Source organism: Drosophila hydei, unplaced genomic scaffold (genome assembly GCF_003285905.1).
Source record: "Drosophila hydei strain 15085-1641.00,03,60 unplaced genomic scaffold, DhydRS2 tig00008122-arrow-pilon, whole genome shotgun sequence".
NCBI classification, from domain to species: domain Eukaryota; kingdom Metazoa; phylum Arthropoda; class Insecta; order Diptera; family Drosophilidae; genus Drosophila; species Drosophila hydei.
In genome coordinates this window covers 6,187,911-6,210,007 of record NW_022045833.1, presented here as the reverse complement: position 1 = coordinate 6,210,007, position 22,097 = coordinate 6,187,911, and the positions used below count along the sequence as shown (strand labels likewise).

General features: G+C 37.0%; 1 protein-coding gene and 1 long non-coding RNA gene across 5 annotated transcripts in view; one reads left to right on the top strand and one right to left on the bottom strand.

The window, feature by feature from the left end:
• LOC111603185 (tyrosine-protein kinase Src42A) overlaps positions 1–22,097 on the top strand; it is a 52,816-nt gene that overhangs the window by 20,914 nt on the left and 9,805 nt on the right. The window lies entirely within an intron of this gene.
• LOC111603199 lies at positions 487–3,749 on the bottom strand. 3 transcript variants are annotated; one of them, XR_002751670.2, is made up of 4 exons: positions 3,644–3,749; positions 3,046–3,393; positions 1,564–2,984; positions 487–563 (listed from the first exon to the last, which is right to left on the bottom strand). It is a non-coding gene; the product is annotated as an uncharacterized LOC111603199 (long non-coding RNA). The 3 variants fall into 3 exon arrangements; XR_002751666.2 differs by lacking the exon at positions 3,644–3,749 and having other exon boundaries at positions 3,046–3,514; XR_002751668.2 differs by lacking the exons at positions 487–563; positions 3,644–3,749 and adding an exon at positions 1,038–1,445 and having other exon boundaries at positions 3,046–3,514.

Below are 22,097 nucleotides of genomic sequence, written 5' to 3'. Positions count from 1 at the left end.
CAACAGAACTTAACGTAACAATAAGGTCATTGTGATAAGCTAAACGACATTTTGCAATAAAAGTTGTTACAGAAAGCTACTTTTAATGAAAATTAATAACTTTTATGAAAAACCAGGGCTTGAAGAAGTTAAAAAATGTATCGATTTCGTACCTTTAGCTAGTTTTATAAAAGTGTTTCTAACTAGAAAGGCTACAATTTTATATGCTATAAGATTTTTATATATCCAAAGTTGCTTAAAATATAAAATTTCATTAAGTAAATAAATAAATATATATATATATATAATATATAAACATATAGCTTGTAAATCAAATAAGAAATCCATTAACTTGCTGGCGTAAGTTGGGCTTCGTACAGCGTTATTAACACTTTATTATGTATATATTTTGATGCAATTCAAACTGAAATATATATGTTTAGTTAGTTATCCATTATATTAAAATTAAATTACATCAAATCAAATTTCAAGCCAATAAAAAGTTGTCTTTGCTGCGAATCAACTTCCTGCCTTTGACGTGCCTGGTAAGGCTTGGCACTTTCCAGTTTCTTATTCCAGCTTGCCTGCAATGTATATGTAGAATATAAAATTATATATATAGTTATATATTATAATAAAGTAAATTAGATATGAACATTGTCAAGCAACAAAAAAGTTGTTTGTGGTTTAATTTGAGATTCAAATCAACTTGTTGCTTTCGATTTCAATTTGTAAAGCAGTTTTAACTTTTCTATAAAGACAAAAAAAAAGTTATATGCATATATATATATATATATATATATATATATATATATAAATATATTATATATACATATGTATATTGATTGAAAACTTTATAAATTTCTTCTATACACAAATAAACAATTTATATATTATTTTAATTTACAAATGCTATGTACTGAAAATATTGCATTAAATAAATATTCGTATATACCGAAAGTGCTCTATATACATTATATTTAAACAAAGAAAAAAGAAAGAAAAGACTAGATAGAAATAGGACCAAGTTATTATTATTATATCTACTTTACGGCATTGTCTCAAAAGTTTTTATTCAATCAATTTCTAGATAAGCATAGACATCGTTTGGCAACTCGTTAAACTTTGGTGCCCTTTGATATTACGAAAATTTCTAGGAATTGACAGATTTAAACGATTTAGATGCATAGCCTTCACGCCGCTTGCAACCAGTTATAGATAATATGCTTTATTGACTGTTATATGAAAAAGTTTGTGCGAATTTTGAGCGCTGGAAGTTTCCCACAATGACGTATACTTCTTGGAATTCAATACCAAGATAAAGTTATTTTTTTCCGTTTTTTCTTTGGGGTATTTCATGCTTAAAGTCCACAAATCGAAACTGGTTGTCGAAGGAGCTTCACTTTTATTTTATATATGTACACACTTCAGGCTAAACACACAGCTTTCGATCTTCTTTTTATACCCTAAAAGTAGTGTTAAATGGGTATAATGTTTTTGGGACAGGCAAGAGCAGCAACAGCTGATTCAATCTCTAGGTTTGTTGAATTGCTTAGGAGCTAATGACACGAATGAAGGACTTACGCGTCAATCAAGTTCAAGTTCAAGTTCAAGTTTGTCTTTTGATGATGTTGCATTTTTGAGTTATTTAAGCATAGTTCGCATCTTGTAACAGCTTTACTTAATCTATGAGCTATCGAGATTCTTCTGTTGCTTCGTCTATACATTTCACTTTTTATATACTAAACCATTTGCAGCTTAGAGTATCTTCTAGTTGAGCAGTCCCCACTAGAGTACTCTTACTTGTTTTCATCCCCAACTTCCTTCCCAATTTCATGCGAATATCAGAAATTGAGCTGCTCCACATGTGCGCATGTGGGTTAGCGTATCATTCTAGTCTAGCACTCCCCACCAGAGAGCACTCTTACTTGTTTTCAGCTTCGTTTGTTTGGGAAGTTATTTAAGCTCTAGCCACTGAACAGTTTCCAGGCCATTTACAATAATTACATCCGAGGCTGCTCAAAAATTGGTGGCTTTTTTATTTTGGGCGCGCTCTTTTCGGGGGCTGCTGAACTCTGCGTGTCCAAAGTTATTTGGCGCTACTAAATTTAGTCGACGCTCTCGTTACCATTGTGCAATGACCCAAATCAAAGCCAAGCTTATTTTATGTCTGTTTTTGCCTACGTTTCTTTTTTTTCTGTTATGTCTGTGCGAGCCAAGCAACGTTTTGTTTTTGTGTTTTGGCCATTTTTAAATTTGGCTTTAATTTGCACATAAAATGGAAGCTGCGCTCTGGGCTGTTTTTTATTTTGCGCTTGGAGAAAGTATGTGTGTGCTCGTATATTAAAGTCTTAGTTCGAATTGGCTTGGCTGTCTCGCCTCAAATTAGTTGATTATTAATAATTTTGTCTATGTGTGTGTGGGGCGTGGCGGTAGCGGCGACGGCAACAGCGCATTTCATAATTTGCCTGGCAACAAATGCTTGGCAACAATGTTGCGCCCAGCAAACGTTTGACAGCAATGTTGCCAGCCAGCCAAGCAAACGCTTGACTAATAATCTACACACACACACACACACACACACAAAGGCAAAGACAATGAGCAAAAATGGAAAATACAAACCGGTTCAAATTGGGTCGTAGTACTTTTGAGTGCAATTGTTACCTTTGAGCGGTAGCAACAGCAAAACCAAAAAAAAAAACACTTTAACAATGGTTAACACTTCACTCATTATGGCTGGGTTATTATGTTGGTCTTGTTTCAGTTTTCTTGGCACGCGCTCCACAACCAACCGAGTGGCAAGCCAACAAAAAAATTTTTTGCACCGCCTACACCTTGATTTTGTAACGTATTTCGAATTCGGTTAGCATAGGTCAGTCTTGCAGAAGTCTGATCGCATATTGTGTGGTCGCGTGGGGCGTGGCAGGGCTGTCGCCTTCCGCTGCTAACCTTGCTAGTTCTAATGCCAAAAGCTTTGGCATTCCATTGACAAATCGTCGCAAAACCTAGAAACCAAAATCGTTTATTAAACATCTATTAGCGAACATTTCAATTTTGCATACTCACAGCTCTCCGACTACTAGTGTTAGCCTTCCAATTCGTGACTTTTTTGCATTGAAAATCATTTTTTATATCATTTATTAATTCTTTTTCTTTGATTTGCTGTTGAGCCCAAAGTGCATAGCTGCGAGTTCGATTTTTTTTTTTTTTTTTTGTTTGTTTGTTTTCAAATAAAACAAAGCACGACTAGTTCTTGTGACAAAATCCAGCTAATTAATATATAGCATTTTAATATATTCATATACATATATCTCTTCAAATCTACAACCACTTTCGTCTGGGGTTCTGGTTCGACAGGTTTTATGCGTGTCTTTGTATAGCCAAAGATTTTTTTAATATTGTTTTTAGGAACAGCTGTTAAAAGAAACATTATACTCATGTGACTACAATGTATTATTAGACGTAGCGAAAAGTAATCGCACGCTTTATATAAGAATTTCGTTAGAAATCTAAATCCAATCATTTCTGTTTTAGTTTAACGTATAAAGTTAAATGAAAAAAAAATTAACACATAAAAAATAAAATTTATCGATAAATTGAGCGATAATCAAACAGCCAAGCTGTGTCAAAATCTGTAGAAAAAAGTATGAAGTTAGAAACTAACAGGAAAACAACTGAGCCGACACACTAATTTATTGCCAATAATCGATCAGTTATGTTAGCTAATCGATAAATAATAGTCAAGAAATGTAATAAAACGATCTACTGACTGGAAAACTCACAGAAAATGACATAATTCTCTCAGCTAAGATCATAAATAAGCAAATTTTTAAGCCTTAAACAAACTGATTTATTAATCGATAAATTAAATGTTATACTTATCGATAAATTTGGAAAACAATTAATCAAAGATGCACAGACAGGAAAAATACAACAGAAAACTCGAAAAATAACTTCCGAAGGAAAACAGTTAAGCAAATTTGCTTATTTGTTAGCTTATATCACAAAGAACTCCTAAGATTTACCGATTTTATAAATATATTATAAGTTACAGCACTTAGAATATTTGAGTGTTGTATAAGATCTTGGAGAAAGATCAAGATTGATGAGAAACGAAATTAATTTTATAAGACGAGCTTATCCAACTCGGTCATCATCGGCTGTCTCTGAATCTCATAATAGAAATTCTTTATAACGCAGTTAACATGCATAATTAAAAGGTTTACGGAGATTAAGATTGGAGCTCACACATGAAAGGGGATTGTCATTTAGCTGGGATTGTCTTGAGAGCTAGATATTCTATAGATTGCATATGATGAGGGATTGTCTATTGAGTGAAATGATATTGGAGAGAGTGAGAGACGGGGCTTAGAAATATTATGAAATAAATATTTAATATATAAAGTAAAGTAAATATAAATATAATATATTTAAAGAAGAATAAATATAAATAAAGTAAAAAATAAATAAATATAAATATAAATAAATAAATAAATAAATAAATATATAAATAAAAAAATATATAAGAATAAATATATAAATATATATAAAAACTTGGAAACCTTCAGAAGCGTTACATTATATAGTTACATTATATACTTCAATATTTTGCCTTATCCTAATGTTGCCCTATAGAAATTTATTTCTTATAATTTTAATATTTTTGTACTTGTCTTAAGCAGAAAACTTAGTTATGATTTTTAAGATTGTTTACTGAACTTAAAACCGTTTCTCAATTTATGGCTTTATATATAAAAAAATATAATTCGAAACGCCTTGATGCAGTTTTTGTCTCTTTTCTTTGTATTGTTTGCTGTTTTCGATTTCTTTTGTGGGCTGACATTGACATTTGCTGATGCTGTTGTGGCTGATGTTGCTGCTGTTGCTGCTGTAGTTGCTGCTGTAGCTGTAGCTACTATTGTAGCTTCTGCTGTAGTTACTGTGGCTGCTGATTTAGCTGATGCTGCTGTTGCTGATGTTGCTACTGTAGTTGATATTGGAGCTGATGTTGCTGCTGCCATTGCTTTAGCTTCTGCTGCTGCTGTAGTTGCTGATATTGCTGTCACTGCTGTTGCTACCTCGGCTGTAGTTACTGTTGCTGCTGCTGCAGCTGATATTGCTGCTGATGTAGCTGCTACTGCTGCTTTAGCCTCAGCTGCAGCTATTGTAGCAGATACTGCTGCCACTGCTGTTGTTGCTGTAGGTGCTGCTGCTGCTGCTGAAGTACCTTCTGCTGTAGTTGACATTGCTGCTGTTATAGTAAATATTGATGCTGCAGCTGCTGTTGCTGTTGCTGTAGCTGTATCTTCTGCTGTTCTCATGGCTCTTTTTTATGATCATCAGCTTGTTCGTTTATTGTCTTTTGTGTGTAACTAAAGCCATTTGTCTCCAGTCTGTCTCCCAGGATGTTCACTTCAATGGTTGCCTAGGCTGTTCGCTTCTGAGCAACTCTAAATCGCTTTTCGTCTCAAGTGCCCGCCCCATCTGCCCCTTTGCATCTTGCGATGTTTGCTTTGTCGGCATGTTGTTGTCAGTTAGTCAGTCACCGTAAACTTGAACTGCTCTGCGACTGCTGCTGTCCAAGTTGTTTCCATTTCCATTTGCGGCAATGTAGCCTTGAAGTCACACTTATTTACATACACACACTCACACACACACACACACGGCACGCACACTCATGCGTACTCTTATGCACTTACATGGCATACAAATAAAAGTTCATTGGTCAGCTAATGAAGCCCACCTTCAGTTGCTGTTGTTGTTGTGGTTATTGGCCGCAATGAGTTGCGTCTCAGCCATAATTGTTACCAATTATTTCAAGCTCAAACAGCCCACAGCCAAAAAATAATAAAAAATAATAAACAAAAAAATTCATAATATTTCATGGAATTTTACCATAAATTGTCACTCGGCTCGGCATTCATAAATCTTTGGGCCACAAAATCTTAATATTATATTTGCTTAGTTATAAATTTTTGCCAACATTTCAGAACTTTTAGCCACAATAATCATAAATAAGCATATAAAACTTGTTTATACAGCTGTTCAAATGCATAGTTCGTAATTTGTAGAAATCAGCAGTCGAACCATCTTTCAACTGGTACCAAATTCTATATATATCTAAATGTATATAAAGATATTTGTATCTTTGACTAATTGCCATAACTAACATGTGTTCAATTATAAGAAATTCCATTGAATTCTCTAACTTTGCATTAAAAAAACATTTTCTGCTTAGCTCAATTCAGTGGAAAACATATTTTTCCTTTGATTAATCAAATTCTTTTAAATGCAGCTTAATTTACTTATTTGTTTTGCGACAGAAACTAATGTCTTAGACCAGGTGAAATATGTGACAATTGTTAGCTTTCAATTGCCGCAGCGAAACACATGGAGTGTCAAGTTTTATATAATATACTGGAAAGTCGAAACTGCAGTTGCTAGATTTGCTGTGAAATATGCCTGAAATATGTTATTTAAAACTTTTGTACAACCTACTGGCTGATATTGCAAATATTTATGAACTATTCTAGGTATTTCGATCACATATTTTATATTGAAATGTTTTGTTTAAATGGAACTATAGCAATAACATTTATTTTCCACGGTCTGTTTAACAAACGTCTATATTCTGCTACTGAAAAAACATTTGTATGTTAAATTATCTGTATTATCTGTAACATATATGGATGTTCTGTGTAAGCTATACACCTTCCGCTGTTATATTACATATTTTATATTTAACATATGTTAAATTATGCTTAACATATGTAGCTGTTCTGTACAAGCTGTTAACAGAGTTGAAGGCGCATATAAAGACACTTTTATATTATTTTACATGCCATGTTGAGTTTAACATAGATTTGTTTATGTAATATTTGCTGTTAAATATACACGTAACATAAGAAACAATATATTTTTTAGTTGCTTATCTAGCAGAAGCTATACTACTAGCAAATTATGTGAGAGTAGAGCTCCTTTAATATCTTTATGTGCCAGTCTAACATATTGCACAACTCATACCAAATTTAAATTAAATTTACTTCGCTGACAATTTCTGTTATGAGAAGCACTCTTTCCATAATGCTTATAAACAACGAGGCTCCACATTGAGCTTAACTTGCAACATAATAAGTTGATGTTTACTTCAAGCATCTCCACATTCATCTGGCAACATTTTCTCTTTAACATTCTCTGTCATGTTATAGACACTGCTTAACAGTCTATGGATTCGAATTCGAATTTGTTTTCGACTTTTCTGTTTTTGCCTTCTTTCCAATTGTATTTGAATGAATTTAGCGTTTGTGATTGACCAAATCAACTCACCAAATTGTGTGTATTCCCTATGTGTATATATACTTATATATATAAATTCACTATAAACTGAAACATTTTATAGCAGCGGCCAATTCCATCACATGCAAATCGCATAAAACATTCCAAAATTGACAAGAGCGCCATCATTTTGAATGGCAACCACACGACAGCAAAAATTTGTTATTGTTTTTTGTTTTTTTTTTTTATGTGTGCCAAACCGTATAAAATACAAAATAGATACAAAACATTTGCCGTAAACTGTGAAATGTACTCGTTTATCTTGTGCATTCACTGCAATTGCTTTTGTTGCCTTTTCAAGGTTGTCTCTCGCTCTTTCTATGGCTCTCTATTGGATTTGAGCTAGCAAAAAAGTTTTCGATTGCAAATAGAATTTGCCAGGAGTGTTGCAAAAATCGTAGCAAAGATTGCAGCTGATGAGCAAAGCCATTTGCATACCCAGTGGTGTACTGAAACTCAATGGGGTATATTGAATATGAAAACTTTTACTAGCACTTGTGGAAGAGATATATAAAGAATGTGAACTTCAGTAATTGAAATATTTATCAAAGCTTTCATGATTTGTTTAAGTTGTGCTCTAGCACTAAGACTACTGCATGACTCAAGCAACCATAGGCGACTTCAAAGATTTCATGTGCTAGAGCTGCCCCATATAAAGAGATAATGATAGATATGTAAAGTAGGATTGATCTCATTGGAGCCCCAGCCTTCCGGTTATATAATAATATTATTAAAAAATTTATTTATTATCTAATTTAAGATAGATTGCAATTAAAAATTGCAAAATAAAAAAAAAAATAATTTTTTTTTAAATATTAAAATTATTAAACTTAGAAAGTAACTGACTCAACAAACAACTCTAGAGCTTGTGTACAGTTATACTCAATAGCAGAGTAGAGTAATTAAGATTCTGCTTATGATTGTGTAAAAGCACAAATAACGTCTTTTAAAATAAAACTAAAAATTGTAAGCAGGAAATCGAAAATTGGAAACAGAAAACTGAAAACTGAAAACTTAAAACTGAAAACATTGTAAGCAAGTAAAAGCACTTGAGCGCAGTACGAAACAATTGAAGGAAAAACACTGTAAAGTTCAATGAAAGTTAACAACAGCAACAAGAAAGAAGGAAAGAAATGAAAATAGGTTTTTTTTACTTATATATTGAAGTGTTTTATTTTCTTTTTCTAACAGTTTGTTGCCCACTCGCTCGCACAGTCTCCAGCAAGAAAACGGAGATTGACAAAACACTTTGTGCAGAGCGTACATTGAACTATTATTGTTGTGTTGCTGTGCAATAGGTGTTGTTGGTGTTAGTGTTGGTGTTGGTGTTGGTGTTGGTGTTGTGTAATCCCAACAAGATGACCACCATGCCCGTGGTCTGGTGCACCGATCCCAATTCGGTGAACAACAAGCCAACGGCCTTTGCCCTGCATGGCATACAGCTGCAGGGTAATGTGACAGAGAAGCAGGTGAACGCGCTGCGGGAGCTGGTCAATGCAGCGGCCGAGGGACGGCTCATACTGCCCTCGGACGGCACGTTTATGCTGCTCGATAGCGGCCTAAGCATCGAGAGTTCCATATTGGCCGGCAGCAAGCCGACGCCCAACGAGAGCAGCCAAGTGGATGCGCCCAAGAATGCAAAGAATACGTATATATTGATGCCGGTAAGCAATAAGAGTGCAACAAATAACACAGCAACAACAGTAGAAGGAGTTGCCGTAGCAGCAGCAGCAGCAGCAACGACAACAGCTGCTGGCAGGGCACAGTGCACGCCAGCAGCAATTGCAGCTGCAGCTGCACAATTGGAATTTCTGCTGGAGCCGAAATATTCGACATTAACGCCGCCCAGTACGGCGCCCAGTTCACAGATGCCGGACAATGAAACATCCGATGAGATATTGTACGAGTTTTTGTGCTGTGCCAAGTGCATGAACGAGCAGCGGACGATCGGCCATAACGGCACTTGTGGCAATCGGCGCTTGCAACGTTTCCTAAGGCACTGCAACAGCAGCAGCAGCAACAACAACAGCAACAGCAACAGCAGCCTCAGCAATGAGCTGCAGTTCAATGAACCTCTCATTGATCTAGATCCTGTGTGCAACATTGCTAGCAAATATGCAAGACGTCAACAGCAGCTGCGTCATAAACAGCTGTCGACCATCTCGATGGGCATTGCACGTAATCATCGGTCCAATGGTCGTCATCATGGCAAATTACCTATGCACAGTGTGAAAATCTTTCATAATCGCAGCAGTTACACTACGCTCAGCGGCGCGTGTACCATGAGCGTGGGCGTGGCGGCGACAACAACAACAACAATGTCGACGACGGCAGCAGCAGCAGCAGCGCCGTCGACGACGACAATTCCCAGTGACAGTCGGCTAACAACAACAGCGACAGCAATGCCAGCTAGAGTTGAATCGGGCAGTTTAACGGTGACAGCGGCGCTGTCAACAACACAACTGCCCAGCGTAACGCCGCTCTATGCGATTGTGAGCAAAAAGCGTGACGCGAACTATGAAAAGAACAACAGCAGCAGCAACAACAGCAACAACAACAATTTAAACAACATTATGTTAGCTGCTGTGCCAGAGGAGCCTAGCGTAAGCGCTACGGTTAAAGATCTAATCAGTTTTGAGGATGACGATGTTGTTCAACAACAAACAAATGATAGCTTAGCCAATGGAGCAACAACAACAACAACGATAACAACAACAACTACTACTACTACTAACAACAACAACGACAACAACAAGAACTGTGATAATCAAGTGGATTTACTTTGCGGTCCCAACGATGTTGCCGAGGATGGAAATTTGCTGTCGCTTTCGCTGCTTGTTACGCCGCCGCCAACACCGCCCAAGCCAAATTCGCCAGGCTCAAATAATTCGAGTCGCAAGACAAGCTTCGATTCTACCTGCACGATTAGCTCGCTGGACTCGGGCTTTATGGAGATGCAAAACAAATTGGATGCACTGGCAGCAGCGGCAGCAGCAGCAACGTCAACGGCAGCGCCGGCAGCAGCGTCGGGCGAGAAAATCGCTAGACGCAACTATAAGGAATGCTTGACGCAGTCGCGCAATCGTCGCAAATCCTATGAAGAGTTTAAGGCCATGTTTGCTGAGGTGGCACAGCCGGAAGCGTTGGCTCGCCTCACGCGACGACGCAGCGGTGCGATGCAGGAGCAACTGCAGCAGCAACAAGTGGGTGCTGAGGCGGCAGAGTTACTCGTGACGACAGATGACGCAACGCCAACAGCAGCAGTAGCCACAACAACAACACCAGCAGCAGCAGCAACAACTACTACAAATAGCAGCAACACTGTGATGACAACGCTCGCCTCAATATCAGAACAAGAAACCACAAACAACAGCAATAACAACAACAATAACAGCAAACCGGATTGTGGAAACGAGTTTGCGGATGAAATGGATACCGGCGACGATCTAACAACAACAGCAACAACAACGACAGTTGCCACCGCTGCCGCCACCACAGAAGCAATGCGCAAGAATTCAGATTTTCTATCACAAATACTTGATAAACAATTGGCGGCCAAGGAGGAGCAACGTGCCAAAGCGCACAAGCGACGCACATCGTACGAGGAGTTCAAGCGTCTTGTACGCGAAATTGATGCCAGCAGAGACATGGAGCAGCAAACGCAGGAATGCCAGCAGCTGGACACACCCACAAGAACAACAACGGCAGCAACAGCAACAACATCGCCGTTTAAGCGTCAGAATTCGCGACAGCGTAAAAGTTTTGCCTCCTACTTTTTGCCGCGCCGCAACTCGGCAACCAAAGAGCCAAAGACTGAAGAAATTGAGCTGGTAGAGCCAGAGCAACAGCAGCAGCAACAGCAGCAGCAGCAGCAACAGTTGCAATCATATGCCAAAATGGGCAGCAGAAACAACAGTTGCTGCTCGAGCGTTAGCTCCAGTGCCACATATAAGCGTAACTTTAAAATCTATGATAAGTTGGTCTACGGCACCATCTACGATATAATACAGCGTAAGAACGACATCTATCAGCTGACCTATCAGAAATATGATAAATACATGACCTACGGCACCATCTATGAGATACTGCATCGCAAGGCTACGCCGATGCAAGGCAGCAACTCCTTGACGACGGGCAGTGGCGACAAATGGCAGCGCAAAAGCTTGAGCGCCATACTAGAACGCGACACGGCAGCAACATGCCCAACAACGGCAGCGGCAGCGGCAGCAGCAGCAGCAACAGCCACGGCAATGGAAATGCATAAATCAAACGATGTGATTTATGATATAATACAAAAGCAGCAGCAAAAGCGCGAAAAAGAACGTCAGAAACAGCAGCAGCAGCAGCAGCAGCAACAATTGTTGCAACAGGATGCAACAGCAACAGCAGCAGCAACAACGGACAACAGCACAAATTTGGGCACGCATGTCACGCACAAATATGGCACAATTTATGACATCCTACAAGGAGAGAAATTGGAAACCAGCGAGGAGGCAAGTAGCAACACAAAACCAGTTGCTGCTGCCACAACGCGTTTTGTGGTCAGCCATGTGGATGAACAACAGCAGCAGCAGCAGCACGACAACAACAACAACAGCAGCAGCAGCAGCAGAAATGTGACTGCCGACACGAAATGCAGTAAAATGCGACGCTTGTCCAATATTCTAAGCTACAACAAATCAGGCAACAACAATGCCGCGCCGCAGGAGACCGACAACAACAGCAGCGAACAGCAGCAACAGTTGGTGACGACCAAACGCAGTCAGGCCAAACGCCGCGTTGGTGTTAGCAATTTGTTGCTGCCGCTTGACTCCGAGGAGCTTTATACGCGCATCATAGCACAGCAGCGACGCAACGCTGACTGCAACAGCAGCAGCAACAACAACAGCAACAGCTCTGGCAGCGATGCTGATTGTCATATGTCGCTGGTCAAGTCCAATTCTTTGGATGCCATTTCTATGTCGGTGGCCATATCGCCGCCTGCCACGCCCTCGCCGCCGCGTCCACGTCGCAGTCTCAAGCAACACAAATGCCTGCAACAACAACAACAGCAGCAGCAGCAGCAGCAATTGTTGCTGCTGCCGCCGCTTATGAAAAAGCATTCGCTAGATAATTGCCCAACAGCGCCCAAGAAGATGCAGCCGCAAGCGCGTCGCTGGTCGAATCAAACGCTGCTCAAATGCACCTGCCACACGCTCGAAGAGCCACGGCATTGCCATAGCCATAGCCATAGCCATAGTAACAATAGCCATTGCACTTGCCCAACGCCCCCGCCGCCGCCGCCGCCGCCAGCGCCATCAGCGTCCGCCTTCAATGCACTGTCTGTCATTGAGAAGTGCCGCTCGGTGCCCGCTGCCTGTTCGCATACGTGTGTTAATTTAATGGCCGCCGTTGCCGGCTGCGCCGATGCGGCGGCCAAGTCTAACAGCAAATCAACAGCAGCAACAACAACAGCAACAACAACGACAACAACAGCAGCAACAACAACATTAGCAACAACAGCAACAACACAACTAACAACGCTGACAATCAAGAAAGGCAAATCGCGTCGACTTTCGGAATTTACGCGTGGTGAATTTTTAAATGAAAAATCGTAAGTTTCGCCCTCCCTTTGCCCCCACGCCCCCATGCCCTCAACCACCCCAACTGCCCGCTACATTTGTATCCATTAACTTATGATTAGACTATTGACAATAACATTTTGATACTATTTGCGGTTTTATTATAGACTTTGCCTTGTGATTTCATTTCATTCAGCAATTCGCTTCGATTTTTTATCAGAAAAAAAAATTAATATTTATTGCATATGCATGGCCTTTGGAAAGTCTAAATAGGAAACTGAAAGAAAATGCATAAATGTAAATAATAAACAAATTATAGAATAGAATAGAAGTAGATAGAAAGAAAGAATAGAGAAAACGGAGTAGGTTGAGTTCAGCAACGTTAGGCAAATTGCTTAAGAGCCTTCTGAACTCTAAACTCTTATAGCCTATGTAAGATAAAACATATAAGACATGCTTATGAAATTTTTTCCTAGAACAGTCATATCACTGAGCACTTCTATTAGACGAAGTTAAGCTCGAAAACCATTTTATTATATATACTTAAATCATATTTTGATATCTACTATAAAAGTTTAATTATTTTTATAATAAATAAATTCGAGAAGTTTCTTTTTAAGAGCTTCTTTAAAGCCATATTATGTTTGTAAAATAAGATCACATAGAAGTCCGATTCTATTAAGCTTGATATGGCAGTTTCATACCTTTTGTAGAGCAAGATTTAATTAAAAATAGGAAATAATTTGGTGGTTATAGGTGTAGATATTTAGAGACAGTTAGAGAAACAGATAGAGGAAGAGAAAGAGAGAAGATCAAAAAGGTCTCTAATGCGTAACATGCTCAATATTCTCGACTCATAAGAACTCGAACAGAAATAAAGTTTAAAATGACGTCATTTGCAGTGCATTTGTACTTTACATAGTTTTCAAAATTTATGATGCAAAATAGGCGGCATAGCCAATCGGGGCACTCCACACTAATTGTGCCAGATCCCAGACACAGCTGTCAGGTAATTTTGTTTTTCTATATTTTTTTATATATATATTTGTGGGCCAAAAACGTATGCAAAACAATTTGCAGTACATGATATGACTTTCATTCTATAGAAAATCAGTTGTAAGAAGTTGAAGGAAAAAACACAGAAAGCAAAACAGCGAATGACTAATGTTAATGCTATTGCTAATAACAAAGCACTTGACCATAGATAAATAGTCTATAGAAAAACCAATAATTGCAAATTGAAAATAATTATTAATGAATGACAAACGCGAACGTCACACCCAGACTGTAGAACAATCTATGATGTTTGCTTTACAAGTAGGTGGTAAATATGCACAAGACTGGGAAGAACAACAAGTGAGACTGTTGCAGTCGGGCGGTGATGACTGCATAATGCTCGTTCGCGTTACAAAACAGGTCGTATCTGACAAGAGGCAAATTTGCTGTAACTTAACTGTGCAGATTTTGGTAGTATTACCAACACTGGAGTTAAATATATCTATTATATATTTTTGGACTTGGGTTGTCTACACGAATATTTATCTTTCAAATGTCAAATCTCTAACATCTTAAATAAAAGCCTTTCTGTTACACCGGGTGTAATATTTCTCTATTTGCCATGCGTCAAGTGGGCGTCAAAAATGCGGATGCCCACAAATATATGTTCCAAATTTCGAGTTCGTATCTTCAATATACAAAACTAATATACTCTTTTCAGTTCGTAAGCAAGTATAAAAACTATGCCAGTGTGTCTCTTTTTCTATTTAAGGCTATTGCCTCTCTCTCTCTCTCTCTCTCGCTCTTTCACTTTGGTGCGATCTTTCGCTTCCATGTTGTAATCGAGTTAAACGTCACGTCTTTATGTTATTAACCTGCCAATTATTTGACTATCAAAAATCAGTCAGGTACGAGTCAGCAGCTACTCCTCATTTTATACCTTGGGGTATTTGTAGTACCGTTTTTTTTTTTTCTTTTTTTTCGTGCACCTCCCGTCTTTCAACTGTTGCCATGCCCCCAAAACAAAAAAAAAGTCGTGACAATTTTCGAGACAGACTTTAATTAAGCGCTAAACAAACATGGCTCGACACATTTCAAATTTAGCTCTTTTGCTTTTTTGATTTTTGATTTTTGGTTTTTTCTTGTCTAGTCGTGGTTTTGTGTCAAGTGTTACATTCGCTTCGTTTTCTTTGAGTTATCAACAAGTTTGCATTTGTTTGTCCACAACTCGTCGCGTTCGAGCTTTAGCTGAACACGTGTACCACAAGTACACAATTTCGTATTGAAATGCAAATTGAGGGACTGAACCAATTTGAAATGCTTTGGCCTTGAAGTTGACGTGAATTCAATTTGTTTGACAACTATTGGAGCACAGTTGTATATGCATCATCATCCAAAAGAAATATCTGCATAATAATGACATATGCCCACAGAGCTCTTGGCAAAGATTTTCGCAAAAGAATAGTTAAAGCGGGTTAAACACAGATTGAATTAATGCAGCTGAAACTGGGGCAAAGATTTGGAATAGGACTTGGTATAGCGAAAAGTTAAGTAAGAGTTGATAATTGCGAAATTGAGCTGTATTTAGAGCGAAAGTATTTGGAGCTTTATTTCTTTAAGCTTAAATATGATTAAATTTGACCAAAAACTTAAGACTGAACTCTTTTCTTGTATAATTTTCGTAATTTTTGTGTATATGTATCAATAGATACCAAACTTCAAGCGTGTGTAGCCTTAAACATCTGCTAAATATGTTTACTTATATCGATATTTATCGATTTCTGCCACCTTAGCCAAATACTAGCTAAACAAACTCTTACTTAATGTAAATTATTATTAAATCATATTTATGACAAATGTGAAGTGCTTACGCCTTAAAAACTTTAATGTTTAGAAACTCTATAGCTGATATCGTTAATTATCGATATTTGAATGAAAAACCTTTGACAAATACTAACAAAACAAACTTAGCTTGCATTAATCAAGAATAAAGCTAAGGTATTTATATCACTTGTAGCTCGAGGTCCGTAGCTGTTAACAACTACAAAAATATACTCCGAAAACCCATAGCTGATATCGATAATTATCGATTTGTTGATGAAAATATAACTTTACTCAATATGGTTAACTATGAAGCTAAGGCTTTTAAATTTCATTCTTTTACCTTTATCAGTTCCCCTAGAGACCAAATGACTTAACCTCACCCACAAGTTCGCAACTTGCAGTTGGCAAATTAAAAAGACATTAGAAGCTAATTGAAAAGATATTCGTTGTGGAGCAACGCTACTAGCCGAGTCAATTTTGTTGACAACTTTTTCGAGGCATTCGCACATCTACGTAAGCAACGCCAACAATCGAACTATATATATATATATATATATCTATATCTATTGTAGTTTTCTCTATAGGCATATTCTATATTGCGAAACAGTTAATTTGCAGCAACTGCAAATTGTCGGGGCGCGGCTATAATGTCATTGTCTTGGCTGACTGTGCGTGTGTGCGACTTAGCCAGCCCACCAAACTAAGCATTGTTACTGTAACGCCCACTGCGGCTAATCATTAGCTTTCTGTGTGTGCTTTTGGATGGGGGTTATTATATAAGTGAAGCACTAAATGCAACGTGCAGCACGTGTTTAATTCAATTCGATTCAAATAAATATAAGGCAGTCATATATATCCCATAGCTGACATTTATTTGTGAACTGCATTCAAGCGTTACTTTAATAGATATATTCGTAGTCACTAATGATCAAATTTGCTTTGAGCTTTTGGTACTGAGGATGTGATTTTAGTCTCGATATTTATCAAGGTAAATAAATGGGTTAGTCATGTTCGAGAGAACACTCAGTAATGCTCTATACTCGTATGCTTAAGTGGCATATGAATAAGTAAATATATGATGATAGTTAAGTCAAGAAAAGAAGGATCCAAAACTTGCTTTCTCTTCAATCTAGCTGTGTATAAGTAGAGTAATAAAAATGTATAATTAAGTTTTAAATAAGAGGTTTAATTGTTATCGATTATGAATAATTATCGATAAATGGCTAAGTAAGAACTAAATATTTAAGAGAGTCATCAAAAAAAGAGTTAACATCTCTAAAATGCTGTCGATTAACACTTGACTTTATATATTCTTTTCATGAAAGTAACCGATGCTCATAATCTATCGATAGATAGATATATAGATAGATTAAGTAGATGTCACATTTTTTAGTCCAGTTACCACTCACCATTTCATTATAATAATATCCTAATATCCTTTACATATATGTTATCGATTATCAAAGATTATCGATAGTCATGCAAGCAAAACTAACAGTACTAAGAGCCACTTTTTGATTCTCTAGATCATTCTATACGCCAGCAAATATGCTCGAAAGCGCAACTGCAGGGTATCTGGACAATTAGCTAGCCTGAATGCAAGCAATTGCCATTGTCTACAGCTGTTTACATGCACAGAACAATAAACTCAGAGAGATACGTAGATACTGTGCATATAAATACAATAATAAACTCATGATTTCTGCTTCACCTTTCTATCAAAAAAAAAAGCTAGACAATGCAATTGACATTGAACTGCGTGCAGCTTGGATCTGATTACAAATATATAAATAAATATATATATAAAATATATAAATATATATATAAATTAAAGTGTTTTAGCTGACATTCTCCATAATTTGCTGGCCAAATTATCAAAGCTTCAATTGCATTTGCGTGTCAAGAGAGAGGGGTAGACAGGTAGAGAGAGAGAGAGAGAGAACTCTCGTGATGTTATCTGGAAAGCGCATTTTTGTTTTTCTACCAACGCATTAGAAAATGTTCAGCAAATGTTGCACGTTGCACGTTGCCGGAACTTGATAATTTGCTTGGCGCTAGGCAGTTGCAAGCCACAGACGCCGACAACGACGACTCAGTCCACAGAGCTAGCCTTTTACTTACAATGCATTTTATGGCCAGTGGCCGTTTCTATTTGCACATTTTCACTGCTAAAATGGCATCGTGCAACGTGCAACGTGCAGCTTGCCACATTGCTGAGCAGATTCTGAACAACAACAAAAAACACGAGAAGAAAATAATTTTTGTGCATATAAGCAACAAAAAAAAACGTTTGTCCGTCGCATTAGCAGCAAATCGAAAGCCTGGCATTAACAAATTATTTCTGCATAAAATTGTGGCCAGACCCCCATATATGTGTACGTATGCAACAGGCAACATGTCCACATGCAACAGGCAACATGGCCTGCTGTAAATGCTAGTTGGCTATTGGCTATTTTTAGCTGCTGTTCCAGGCTCTCTTGGCCATTAAGTTCGTCCGTTCGTCTGCATTGATTTCAAATTTGTTTCGCACGAACTGCAATAGGCTTTAGCCACGCCCCCAGCAGCCTCGCCCCAGGCTGCATTCGCCTTTAACGTGCTGCTAAAATAAATAAATGTCGTTTGTTAGTCGTGTTAGGCAGTGCAGCCGCCAGTACAGGATGCTCTGGCTAAACAATAATTAAATAAACGCCGGCAACTGTTGCTGTTGCTGCTGCTGTTGCTGTTGCTGTTGCTCTGCAGCTAACAACAACTAGCTAAACAGCATTGTCCATCGGCCAGTTTATGTTATTATTCCATTTTTCTTTTCTTTTTAGCTCGAAGCAACTTTTAGCTGCTCCTCAATTGGCGCCAGCAACAATTATCTTTGGTTCGGTTTCGTTTGGTTTGGTTTTTTTTTTTATATAAAAATAGATATTGCCAGATATGCTGCCATTGTGGTTGGTCCACAACTGTCATTTAGTTTGCTGCGTGTGTCGCTCAGTGATTGACAGCCAATGCAGGAAATGAATTGAATTCAATTGTAGCATTTGATTTATCCAGCATTTGCAGCATATCTCTTCAAGAATACAAGTTTTGCTTTTATAGAGAAATCAAGTTTTATTTTTTGCACAGCTGTTCAAACAACAATTGCATAAGCACAACAATTGTTTAAGCTATAAATGAAACGAATTGACCCAATTTAAGAGCTGCATACAAGGAAAAGTTCAATATTTAATAACAATTGAGTTTTGCATATAACAAGTGTATCTAGTATGCTAAGATGTGCTTAAAAATGTTTGTCTGTTTTTGAAGCTCTCAGAGTAATCCTCATCAATAATTTTTTACGAGGTCCAGGTCGTTAATGCAAAAAAATAAAAAAAAAATATATATATTTTTTTTAAATACATAAAATTTATATCTAGAGTTATAATTAAAAATTTATTTATATATATAAAACATTCATATATATATATATATATATATATATATATATATATATATATATATATATATATATATATATCTATCAGATCTGTGTAATATTCGAAAATGTATCTGGCATTTGATATTTTATCAATTTCCTGTCTTGAGTTGTCAGTTGGAAATGCCAGCTAAATTCTATATGCTCTATAAGCGGTGTCCATTCTACATTCCTTATTCTTCTGCAAAAAAAAAAATTTGAATAGAAAAATGAAAAAAAAAAGGAGAAAAACTTGATGCTGCGTCAGCTTAGTTGTGAATATAATCTTAGTCAACTATTTTGGTTAAAGATTTGACTTATATCATGAAAAATAAATTTTGATTTTAGTTCAGGAGTTGGTTTATTTAAAGCAAAAGAAGTTAAAGTTTCAGAAGTCAAAATCAGCTCGCAGTCACATTATATATTATTTACAAAAAAAACACAAAGAACTATAATCAAGTCAAGATCTGTTCAGTTATTTAGATTAATTTGTCTAATGTCAACAGAAACATAATAAGATCTATATAAAATATGGATATGATCTTTACTCCTATCACTTCTTGACTTCTGTATTTTTAAGAATTAATAAGATGTAATATCAATGGTTTTCATAGGCCTCTTTCCCTCTTGTGTAGACATTCACGAAAACTAAACTTTAACATTACATGTAAAGCTAGGGTATTCGCTAGTCGCCAAACCAAACGCTTTTATTACAGCTTCAAAGGCATGCACAACAGACAGTTCAAGTATGCCAATTCCACATATGTTAATAGCATTTATTAGACAAATAGCTTGGGCATATAGACGACCTTAATGAACTGCATTCAGTGGACACTTTCCCCCTTTTGCTAGCTGCATACAATTTGCCCTAATTAAATATGCAACTCGATTTCAAGTGCACTTTTCTAGGGTATTTGCATAGCTGTTGGACAAGTTACAAGTTCATTCATTCAGCATTTGCCAGCTGCATTTTGCATATTGTCCGATAGCAATCGATGGATATAGCTGTCTGTCTATAATATATAAACAGACGCTTATTGGGGCTGTTATTAATGTTCAAATAAATTATTCATTAAGCAATCATTTTTGTTGCATTGTTGCATTGTTTCAATTTTACAATTGTCGCGTGTCAAAAGTGCTCACATCTCGTAACTAATTAATTATTGTTTTTTTTTTTCAATGTATTTTTTTAATAACTAATTAAATTTTTGATGCTTTTCTTTACAGGTAAGTGTGCGCTGGCTAATTCAAAACAAATTTTGGCTAAGTATTATATACATATGTATACACATATATATTTTTATGTCTATTTCAATTGACGTATACTTAATGCTCGCATTACGCATACGCCGCATTGTGCGCACGTATATTGTTTTTATTAGCTTTATTTGTGACACCAGCGCGCCTCGCTTTTTGGTTTTATAAATGTTTCTAATTAAATATTTAAAAATAAATATATATGCATGTGTCAGCGGATATCGGAACAGGCGAAAAAACAACCGCAAATAAATATAAATAAAATCAAAACATGACCAAGACAACAATTATAGAGAAAGTGACGGCGAGTGCACTGAAAGAAAGAAAAAAAAAACAACGACAAGCTACAAGCTGCATACTCCAATTAATATGCGCAAGTGGAAAACCAAATCAGGAATTAAAGTGCACATATACGTACATATATATATAACTGTATATATATATATATATATATATATATATATATATATATGTATATGTATATTTGGACATATTCAAACACAATAAACAAATCGGCCTCGTGTTCGAGGAAAAGTTTTTTGTTTTTATAATTTAGCCAAAATGAACAGCTGTAAATTGATGGCCTGCGCGCTTTTGGCCAGGCCCAAAACACACACACACATAGCACACACACGCCCAGCAGCTAAGCTGCTGTTATAACATACGTTAATGCGTTAAAATCAATTAAGAACAGTGCAATCGAGCGTAATTGACTGCTTAATACACGTTTACAATTCAAATATAATTATATTTAGCAAGAGTTCAATATTTTCTAAAGTGATACGACCCAAGTAAACTAAGTACAACTAAGGGAAGGAAGGGATATAGTTCTTATTCCAATTTCATCACTAGGCTATGGTCTATCGAATTATAAATATCCATAATTCCAAATCTCTAGTTTCCAAGTAAAGAATATATATTATAATTCCCAATTTGCAATGCCTTCTAAGTATTTTGAGTCTCTATAAACGCCACCAATATACCCGCTTATACTGCCCTGAACAAGCATTAAATAATCTTCTGCTGTAATCCACAGTTAATTCACAGCCTCTGAATCATGCGTGACGTTTCTTAACAAAATATGAATGTGATGAAAACAAAAACCCGTTTGCCTGACGAGCGCGCAAATTACATGTTCAGATATGCACTCACATATATATATATATATATATATATATATATATATATATAGAAATAAGTATCTGTAAACAGATATGTATATATATCTGGCTAATTGCACAAACAATGCAAAATACAAAACATCATGACCTGCTTCAATAAATCGCCCAAGCCCAAGTCCCAATTGCAATACGGACACCCGCTGCTGCTGCTGTTGCTGCCAATTGGCAATTGGGGCAGCTGCATTTGACAGTGGAACGTTTGAACCGTTGCATGGATTTGGATTGAATGCGATTCGATTTGTTGTCAGTTGCTGTTGTTGTCAGAGAGTTAGTTAGTGGCACAATTTGTGGCTCAATTGTCTAGAATTGGGCACGGTGAAAATACAGCCAACACAGAGAGCTGTGTGTGTGTGTGTCAATCACATCCAGTGGGCACGTCAAGTGTTGGCCTAGCAAATTGGAGCAGAGAGACCCAAATGAAGATGTGAGCCACATGCCATAAGCCAAGCCAATATATATATATATATGTGTGTGTGTATCTGATCATAGTTGCAGAGCGAAGGCAGCATCAACTGGCTGAGCAAC